The following is a 10,580-nucleotide window of genomic DNA, read 5'->3' on the forward strand; positions in this document are numbered from 1 at the left end:
TTACGGTCACTTGCTTTACCTATTCCCTTGCTGTTTTCAATTGCCTCTATCACCATCACAGCGAACACCATGTCCCACCTCATAAATCCCATGCCAATGTTCTCCATGCCCAGGTCTATGAGGTTGTCCTCCTCTTCCTCTCGGTAGTGTTCCTTGGTGAGCCCCTTGATCACCCTACCCAATCTGAAGCGAAAACTACTGTCTTCTTTGATCGAGGAGATCTACTGGCACCCGCAAACCTTCTTCATCTTCAATATTGATGGATTAGTTTGCTATAGGTGTCTCCATGTAGGATGTAAGCACGTCAAATGCATCAGCATGCAGTTCGATGGTAGCCTCCATGTCGATAAATACCTAAACCACAATTCTAAGCTTCTCCATCATGTGTCCTAGATCATGCGCAAGGAGTTGGTCAATGAGGGCTTGATTAGGAGTAGCCATTCTTACTGGTGGAGTGCAAGGGACAATGACACATGCTTGGGTATGGATAGAGAAAGGAAGCATTGGAGAATAAGAGAAAAGCTCAAAAACAAGAAAGTGACTTTAAAATGGGCCTTGCAAGTCACTTATAAAGGAGACAATTAAAAATAGGACACTTTTATAAAACTTAGAAACTCAATAGTGATTAAAATTTGAATGTTCTCTTCCGCAAAAATCCCAGGCTATAATGCATATATTGCCATCCAAACACCACAGTTTGAAACACTATAACTTCACCACCCACCCAGACTCTAAAGTCACTTAACGCCTATAAAATTAAAAATTGGACATTTTGGGATCACAAAATTAGACAAAAATGTATTTTGTTAATATGAGAGTAATACATTGCAATGACAGTTGCTTCCTTGATATGGATACATCTAGGGAAGGGGACGCTCTTACAAAGAAAGACCCTCTCCTTTATTGTACGCAGAGGGTTGCTTCTGATCGCAAACATGTAGTCCATCTTGAGATCAAACCTAAGCACCAAGTACTCCCTTAGATTTGCCATATTCCAATTAGCATTGATGGCACTTCAACTTGATCCATATCAATGATGTCTGAATCTAGTGCTTCCCATTCACCCTCATGCCTACGTCCAACATCGGTAAGGGAATATGATGGAGATTTGCTGCTTCGCAATGTGGTATCAGATGATCATTTTTTTGTTACAACCATGCACTTTATGGTATCCCCATTGTGCTAAAAAATCTTTGAGTCCCAAGCAGATGGAAGGAAGGAATTCATTATCTTTCCACCCTTAGAAATCCACATGGTAGGCGTGCGATGCACATCGTCTTCCTTGAACAAAAAAACAAAAGATGCAGAGGCATAAAAGATGTTAGTGTTGCTCGATGTGACCTGTACATGCACTTCATTGCATTGAAGATTTCATTTTCAATCTGTCACCTGGTTAATACAATAGAAGTACTGTCAGGAGTTGGCCAATCACCGTCCATCAAAGTTGGTGGACTAAGTGTTCTCCAGGTCCCGTAGCCGTTCCTTGTTGTTGGGACTACATACTCTGCATCAAAGAAGAAGATGGACCGTTGTTCAAGCTCCGACACAATGCATCTAGAATATAGCAATAAGCCAAACTCAATGTGGCGAGCCTCAAAAGTTCCGGAGAGTGCCTCTAAAGGCTCCCATTCCATAAATGTTGATGGAAAAATATTTGCACAAGCCAAACACCAAACCAATAGAGTTTCCTCATTAGAGACTTCATGCGAAAGCATAGTGTTTGCTACAAACAACACTAGGGATACTTCCAATTAGCACAAAAGCGCTTGCGATCGATGTCGTTGATTCGTAGTTGAGAATCTTTATAGTCATATTGTATATTCACTTACTTGCTTCCATAGACTGCCTGCTTCATCTTCAATATACTACCCTTCCAATGATGGGACTTCAGTCCAATGAATCGACGAGAGACTTTGTGAGCTCCCTTTGTGCTTGGCCACATTGTCACCCACATGCCTGGCACAAAGGTTGTGGTTACCCAATGGCCATTGTTGTCTTGCTTGTTAAGCTGTAGCAGAATGAGTCTACCCTTGGATGAGGTCTACGACTCATGCTATCCAAGCTTCTTGCACCATGCAAGCAAAAGCTCACTTACCCCTAAATCTTTGCAAGTTGAAGGTTCCTAAAGCCTAAAGCCTTTTAAGCTGAATCTCTCTAACCCTAAAGCTTTTCAAATTGAAGGTCCTAAATCGTAAACTTGGGTAGCTGAAGCTACAAACCTCTACAAGATGTATGTGAGCTCCCATGATGAGTGTTGGCGGATACGCCGCGACGGACGTCATCACAGCGAGAACTCACCTAACAAGATTTCTCAGCTAAGGACGAAGCTCGACCCGCAGGCACGTGGAAGCAAGCATAGGGTGTCAATCTACACTCGACCGACTCTCGACTAATTCCTACAAAAGTCTCTACCCAATGTCTAAGCTACAGCCTTCAGGAGTGCATAAGAGGAGATTTCCTACAACGCTTCCAAGAGCCAAATACCCATCAAACGTTCTCGAAACGCCACAGAACTTGAAGGAGACCCTACTAACACCAACAGGTCGCTCTCCCTAAGGTCCGTGAACCAAAATCCCAACCCTAAACACCTGGTGCAAAATCACGTAGGATGTCTGGCCGAAATTTGCAGGTCATCGTTTCCGAAAACTAAAGTGCTTAATGTATAGCTCTACTCAATGCGAACGTGTGGATATGTTGAAATGCAAAAACGGATAATGTATGCTCACCGAATCACCAGATGAAGCTCGCGGGTCGAGCTCGCAAAACCAGACTGTACGCCTGCAATGTAGGTATTGGCGCGTAGCTCTCGTCAGGGACAACATGCTGCACTTCTTCGCACTCGATTCCGACCACCGGTGCGCGCGTAGCATCAAGATGAAACTTTCACTCTCTCTCGTACACAGTACGCTCACTCAAAGACATAAATTTTTAAAAATGACAAAGGGTTTTTTCATTAAGGTCAAAAAGTGGTATAACTACCTTCCAATCTCAAACCCTAATGTTCCAATTTAACCATCTACTCAATCTAAATGTAAAAAATGGGATACAATCTGGAAGCTTTTGTAAGCCCCACTATTTACAAAGGTGAAATGTCGGTTTTTCTCAATAAATGAATAATTACAAAAAATAATATTCCGCCGAGCTCCATAGGGTGTGTCCCACTGTTAACACTCCCCCCATCCTTGTGCATGTCGTACCCGACATGGCAGTTGAGCTGCCTCTTCAATGTAGGCTTTCTCTCATCTTGAGAAGTGACTCGTATCTCGCATGTTGAGCTAGTAGCGTCGGGCCGAATATGTCTGTGGTGATTGTGAAGAAGCCGGTGTAGAAGGCTTCTTCAAAGGTCAGGAGGTGATAAGATGGCAAAAACATGGTCCTTTGATACAATGCATGTATCACCTCGTGAGAAGGCTGACCAGAAAGATCGTATGCACATCTGTATGTATCTTGAAAGAAGAAGATACTGTCTGTTGCCTGGCCTGGTTTGAAGGTCTCGAAGACTGCCAAAAGTGTTTTACATATCTTTCTCATCATGATGCAGATACCTCCCATCCCCTAGCGTTTTGCATCAGCCTTGTCATTGCCAACAAGTTCCAGTGTCTAGCGTTTTTCATCAACAAGGATCGCTAGCAGAAGACCCCAGCCTACCTAGCGTTTTTAATTACCATCAGCCTAGCGTTTTTGACAGAAGCAACCTGGCATTTTCATGAGGATTTAGCCCCCTAAAGCTAGCAGACTCAGCCCGGTAAGACCTCAATTTTCAGCCTTAAGAACCTCTGTTTTTCAGCCCTAAACCTGCAGAATTTCAGCGACAAAGACCCACAGAAGCAACCCCAAAAATCATCGTTTTTGGACCTACAACAGATTTCAACCCATAGCGTTTTTGGACAGCAGAAGAAAGATTGCAGATTTCAGCCCTAGTGTCGGCCTCGTCATCCTCGTCGTCGTCGTCAACAAAGCCTAGACTTGCATCAGTCTCATGCATACCATTTGTACCAGATTGTGCAAGCATAAGTAGACCACTCTCGCAGATGAGAGTGGGACCTTTAGAGGAGGGTTTTACAATGTCTCTGGTGTCGTATCTCTCTTCTCTCTCTATCTCTTAGTCTCATACACTTGCACACACAATGTCCATTCACTTGGTTTGTAATCATAGCATTCTCTCATTAAGAACGGAAGGCTCTAGCTTCCATAAGAATAAAAGGAACCTTGAGCACAATTCGGAGCACTCAATTTGAGCAAAGCGTAAACATTCATTTTGTTGCACCTAACAACGACATACATACCACGGGCAGTTTCAACCCCGATCAAAAAGCCTGCTGCATACATTCAGAATCCAAGAAACAAAAGGCAGCACTGGTTCAGCTGAGACCAGGCGGCATCCACAACGCAGCCCCTTGTGGGCGATATGAATCAAGGCGACGGTACGCAAATAGATACTGCTTAGTCTGTTAACAACCTGCTCTTCCTTAGCACTCAAAAACCTCCACCTGCTCGGACTCGGCTGGATGTTATGATGATTCCACCTGTTTCCTAGTGCAATGGTTCTATGCCACAGCCCATTGCGGGCGCCACTAAATGCCTGTGTCAAATAGTATGGGGGCGAAGCCCTGCTGTAACGTAACCTGCTGATAAGTCTGCTGCTCGCGGCCCCCTCTGAGGGATGGCTCACAGCCTACACGTTTCCCCCCTGGGATGTGCCTGTGACCTGCCTATGCAGGGGCGACCTGTGTACCCGGCACACAGTCTAGCTGTACCAAGGCGTAGTTTTCTTGGCTCTACGCTCTGAGTGCCTGCGTCGAACCCGTAGGTTCGATAATGAATCATTATGCATGTCTTTTGGCCTTAATCCCCTCAGCGCTTGGAGTACCCTTTCACATCCAGCCTCATGACCTATCCTTATTAAAACCTCAAGGGTCTGTGCCCACACAGTAGCCCTACTCGAGTTCTCAATAACCCTTTCCACCATAGGGCCTTCCCACAATGGAGGCCTCTCATTGGCTCGAAGCCATCGAGGCCTCGAAATAGGTAAACATGCTAGCATCGAGGGGACGAGACGTAGTGAAGGGTCCCGAAGAGTGCTCACAAAATGGGACCCGTAACACTCACCCCTCCCCCAAAAAAGCTCGATGTCCTCATCGAGAGCACCTATTTCATACAAAGAGCAGTAATTCTCCTCCTCGCGATGGGGTGTACATTGTCCTATCCCAGGTGCATGCATATACTTAGTGTCCTCCACCATCATAAACTCAATCCAAGCAATTAGCCAAACGAATCCATTTGCCTCACATAAGATTTGACTGTCCCTATTCTCCGTCCTTGTGCTGTCCTCGCATTGCATCATTCCCGCCAATATACCCAAATGGCTGATGAGTATCGAAGGCTACCTTTTGAATCTCTTTGTGCATTCACCACTGTCGTAATGAGGAGGTATCCACCACTCATCCATGGTTGGTAACAGTGCAAACCGCTGCGCTTTTGGACCTCCCGTGGGCAGGTCTGTTTTGTTTGTTCGTGTCGCAGTCTTTATACTGCAATTCACTATCGTGCCTTGCCTGGGACTGTCCAGCACCCCGAGTATCAACCATACCAAGAACGTGAACACTGTTAGTGTGCCCATTTTGCATAACTGAATCACCCTTGACTTGTTTCATCGGGGAGGTACCCACCTCTTATCCACAACTGTCCTTAGTTCTAGCTGCTTTTCCGTCCAAGATTGATCGCCTCGATCATTCATGAGCATTCCCGCAACAGACGGCTTACGTGCTCTCCTCTATTTAACCTCATTTCGATTCAGCATAACCTGCTGCCTGGTTGCCCCGCCAGTTGATACACACCAGGAGATGTGACCAATTGTTGGCCCATCGACTCGTGTCTATCCTGTTCATCCCTTGTTTGTTCTACGTGTTTTTTCTTAGGGGGAATCCCTCGATCATCCCTTACTTGTTTTGACATGATGTTCCACTCATGACCACACATGTCATGCCCACACATCTCACCAGACATCTTAGTTGCTCGTTGGCCCCCCGTCTCAGCCCGGTATATCTCCGTGGCGGTACATTGCTGACCATCCAAATGTGTCCCTTGCCGCCTGGTACGCCTGGTCTTGTGTTGAGCACACCTAACCCATTTCGCATGCTCTTGTAATTCACCCCATCATTAGGGAATCCAACGGCCATCTAAGGCTTGCATTTGGATCAGTCCCTCCTGATCCATTAGGTGTAATCTATGTCTCCGTGCAATGCGCGTACTAAGACCAGAACACAGCTCTAATCCCGCTGGCTTCGCATTGCATCGACCAAGCGAGTTCCACTGTAACCCCCTTTTAACGACCATCAGTTGTTTGATCTCGTAACCCTACATGTAGTACAAAAAAAATTTGTGGTTCCTCTGCTGTTCCTTCCTCAACTCTAGGGCTGAACAGGGCTTAGCCTCATGCTCAATCCAAGTACCATAATCGTTTGGCATCTTGCCTAGTGGTTCCAAATGCTCTTTCTTGCTTCGATTAGGATCAGGTAACTTGACCCAGATCCCCACTTCTTCTCTTGCATCTTGTCTCACACCTGGTTAACAAGGTCTTTGAGCGGACTCTGGGAGCATCCCCTCTTCCAAGGAGAACGACCCTGTCTCATGGCCTAAAAGCGCATCCACCATTTCTGGTCTTACATCCCGCTCAGTCATATCTTCCCACAGTTCCAGCAGACTTGTTGTTTCTGCACCAGGCACCAGCCAGTCCTTGGTTTTCGATCCATACATATGTGCATACACTTGCGTTCCCCAATCATGTGAGGGGTGGGAGTCGTCAGGGCGCACCTGACGCTCCTCTAAGACTTCCTCATTCAATTTGACTACACGATGCATGCCAGCCTTTTCCGAATTCAACATGCCCATGCGTTCTTGCACTCCCCAAGCACAATCGTAAAGAGGGGGAACAGGACCAGTCGGGCACTTATCAATGTGGCTCTCATTTGAGCAATCTTCATCCAGCACATTCGGCTTGAAAGCCATCAATTCCTCATCCCGGGAAGCATAAGAGTTACTACAAGTATCCACATCCGTATTACCACCGTCATGAAGAATAATCCCTTCGGTCGGGAACATCGCATTCAATTTCTCGGCCAAATACTGTTCCTCCATTTCAACCTCAACAAACTAATCCTCATCTCCTGTCATTTCATCCCCACACGATGAATTCGCACTCCTCTTTTCTTCCGCTTCTTTATATGCCTTCGGTTTTGCGGAAGGGCCTCTGGTTTTGTCATCCAGAAACATTGCACTTATTGGGCACATGGAGTGTTCGCCACCGATGAGGAGGTTGTGCCGCTATGCAAGATGTCCTCCTGGAGTATGTGGGCAATCAACATCTCAATAGTGAGGCCAACTACTGAGGCTTGGGTTGTAATGAAAGGTCGCCAGGAGCAGGGTAGGGTAGCAAGTAGTAACATGGATTGGAGGTTGGCATCCAATTGCAGGCCTAAGAGTAGGGAATTTTCCAAGAGTGTGTGCCAATCTTTGACAAATTGAGGTGTGGGTTGCTGTTCTGTGAGTACAACAGCAAGAAGGTTCTTTAGGGACGTGACACGCGTTATGAGGTCCTCATGATCATAGGTTTCTCGTAGGAGATCAATGGGCTGGAACTTGTAGTGTTTACAATGTCGCACAATATACTAATCTTCTTATCTCCACCCAAATCCAAAGTTGAATTTCCTTCTGCTGCAAAGAAATCATCACTGAAACTTTGTAGAGCTAGTGTTGCAAGCAGAGGGATTGGAGGAGCAGCCTCATTAGGGTTCCTCTATATGATGCCTGTCTTTATACTCTTTTGCTTGCAAAGTTGCTTTCTGTCAACTAGCACAGACTACAAATCAGGTTCAAGATCTTGCATATACTTAGTGTCTCATTAAGGTTCCTTTGTCTAATGCCTATCTTTATACTCTTTTGCTTGCAAAGTTACCACAGACTGCAAATTGTGTTCAAGATCTTGCATATACTCAATGCAACATTTCTTTTTGGCCTCAACTCCTTTGCAGAGGGCACGTAAACTGGTCGTGACAGCAGCAAACTGTTCGTGAGCAACTCCACGCACATCGAGACAATGCATTTTAGGTCAGGTCGTCAGTTTTTTCTTGTCTGCATCATTTGTAGGCAACTTGCAGCAAGAACAACAGTTGCAGGTTAGTTTTTGAAATGCACATGCAGCAGCTTGTCAGTTTCAGGTCTGCACGTGTGTAGAGCAGTAGGCGACAGGTTGTAGCTCATTCATTGCAGCGGCAACAGTCATTTTTTGATTGCTGTTAACCCTCACGGCTCACGGACACCCCATCACCTACGACGGACGTGTATTATGTATTTGGTAGAGTCAGGTACCGGGCTTGTCGGACCAATAGGAAAAGGGTAAGAGTGATCACCGATGAGAGGCGCACTCTAACTGGGACACTCAAGGGATTAGTTGGCTAAGCATGGGCGCCCAAGTGTGAATGGGGTGAGCTCATATAAAAGCCAACTAAACCTAAAATTGATTCATTCTCTCATTTGTGCAATAGAAGACTACTCTTGCTCCATCTCCATCTCCATCTTCTTCTTCTTCACCTCCTTGTGTGTGTGTGTATGTGTGTGTGTGTGTGTGTGTGTGTGTGTGAGAGAGAGAGAGAGAGAGAGAGAGAGAGAGAGAGAGAGAGAGAGAGAGAGAGAGAGAGGGAGTGTGTGTGCGATCGAGAATTACGAAGGCACGACGGCAGTGAAGCGGTTGAGCGCGGCACGACTGCAGCTTCTTCTTCATCGCGGCGAGGAATCCACCACGAAGGCGAGCATAGAGCGGTGAGTGACACACCCTTTTCTCTCTTGAGCTTGCTAGTTTAGGCTTGTTGTGTGCTTAGAGCCATTTGTGGCTCGCACACGGTGTATCGGCAAGTCCCTTGCTTCGACAGTGCGGCAAGGAGCGCACATTTTTGGCGCCGCTTCCGGGGAAATGCTGCAAGTAGATAAGTTAGGTGTAGGTTAAGTGTGTGTGACTGGGGGGCTACACTAAAAAATAATAATAATAAAAGAATAACCCGAAAATATTTAAGCGTGAGTGACTCGGGGGCTACACTAAAATTTTGATCGGGATCGGGATCATTTCCCCAAGCCCAAGCCCCAGCCCTCAGTCTTATGATATATACTACACTCACTCTTATATATATACCCTACCCCCTCAAGAGTGAATGAGAGCATGTGGGGCTAGTCCTCCACTCTCGTCCCTTCTCTTCCCACTTGCACCCTTAGACTTTCTAATTTGGGCCTAGTTCCCTACTAGAAATTGACGGTTTTAGGGATTCTGAGGGCATAAAGTGACGAAACGGAGGGCTGTAAAGCACGGCACGTCCCTCTGACTGAGACGCTCGTTTTGAGCTATCGACATTCTATTCTATAGCTGGGTCAAAAAAAAGGACCAAAAAATCAAAAAAAAAAAAGAAAAGAAAAGACGGGTTGCAAAACACCCAAAAATACTAGGTGAGCAGCCTTCACGGGCACTCACTGACACTTCTAGGGGATCCAAGTCATATGAACCTATACTCTGGACGAGTGTTAGAGCACGAGCATATTGGTAGTGCCTCCATTTACGCGGGCACCCATTATTCCTCCACCCTAGGTTCTGGACCTTCGGCCGAGACTCAAGGTAGCGCGACCCAAGATCCTCATATCGCGTCTAGTGATTCTTCCTCTGACTACGAAGTCATGGAGGGGTATCCTACACCAAACCCTGATAGTTCAAGTCAAGACATGCATGCCATGGGACCACGGCCCGGGTCCAGCGTGTTTAGCTGCTTAAAAGAGACCCTTAGTAGAGCTACTCGCTCCGAACATGCGGTTAATGAAATAAATGAAGGGAGTGGGGAGGTAAATTCGTCATTCATGCCTAAAATAGACCCTATGCTTCTTGAGAGTGTGCATGTGAATGTTCCATCCACTGCACCTCCTGATCCTTTAGGACTATCTCCCTCTGAGGTTTTACTACCCGATGGTAGGAGTCTTGCCGAAGTACAAGAGATCGAACGCTATATGCAAGCAACAAGGGAGAGGGAAATTGAGAACCTACGAAGGCTAGAACAAAGTCGAGCCCTGAAAGCAAAGGCTCCTATGACAACAATCATGCCAGCCGAGAAACCGAGTGCTCCCAAGGTAGCAGTCACAGAGGGGCCAGCGATGGGGAGCAATAATGCTTCCACTTCGAGGGAAACCTCTAGCACGCCAGGCCTAGATGGGATATTCCTAAACGAAAATTGGGAGTATGACCTACAAGCAGAAGCTTTAACTGATCGGTACACAAGACACACCTATCATGTGGGTTGGTTAGATGTTCTACAATCCACATCGGGTGCTACTAGCATAGATGAGCAACAACAGAAAGTCTGTGATGTCCTCCATAGGATTGTCGAGTTAGAAAGACGGAACACAGGGATCAACATGCCTTCAATAGGCCTAATGAGATTCTTGGATACGGGAGAGGCCAACCAACCAACCCTATCACAAATGGAGACTCCCTTAGTGAGCCCCATTGATCCTCCATATGTTGTTTCACCAGGAGCCTCAGTACAATC

At 46.2% G+C, this 10,580-nt stretch overlaps 1 pseudogene; it reads right to left on the bottom strand.

Annotated features, from left to right (window-relative positions):
• Positions 1 to 6,511: 6,511 nt before the first annotated feature.
• Positions 6,512 to 7,188, bottom strand: LOC147450643 (uncharacterized; annotated as a pseudogene).
• Between the last annotated feature and the right edge of the window lie 3,392 nt (positions 7,189 to 10,580).

This window comes from Adiantum capillus-veneris, chromosome 9 (assembly GCF_014529385.1).
Source record: "Adiantum capillus-veneris isolate H3 chromosome 9, ASM1452938v2, whole genome shotgun sequence".
Lineage (NCBI taxonomy): Eukaryota > Viridiplantae > Streptophyta > Polypodiopsida > Polypodiales > Pteridaceae > Adiantum > Adiantum capillus-veneris.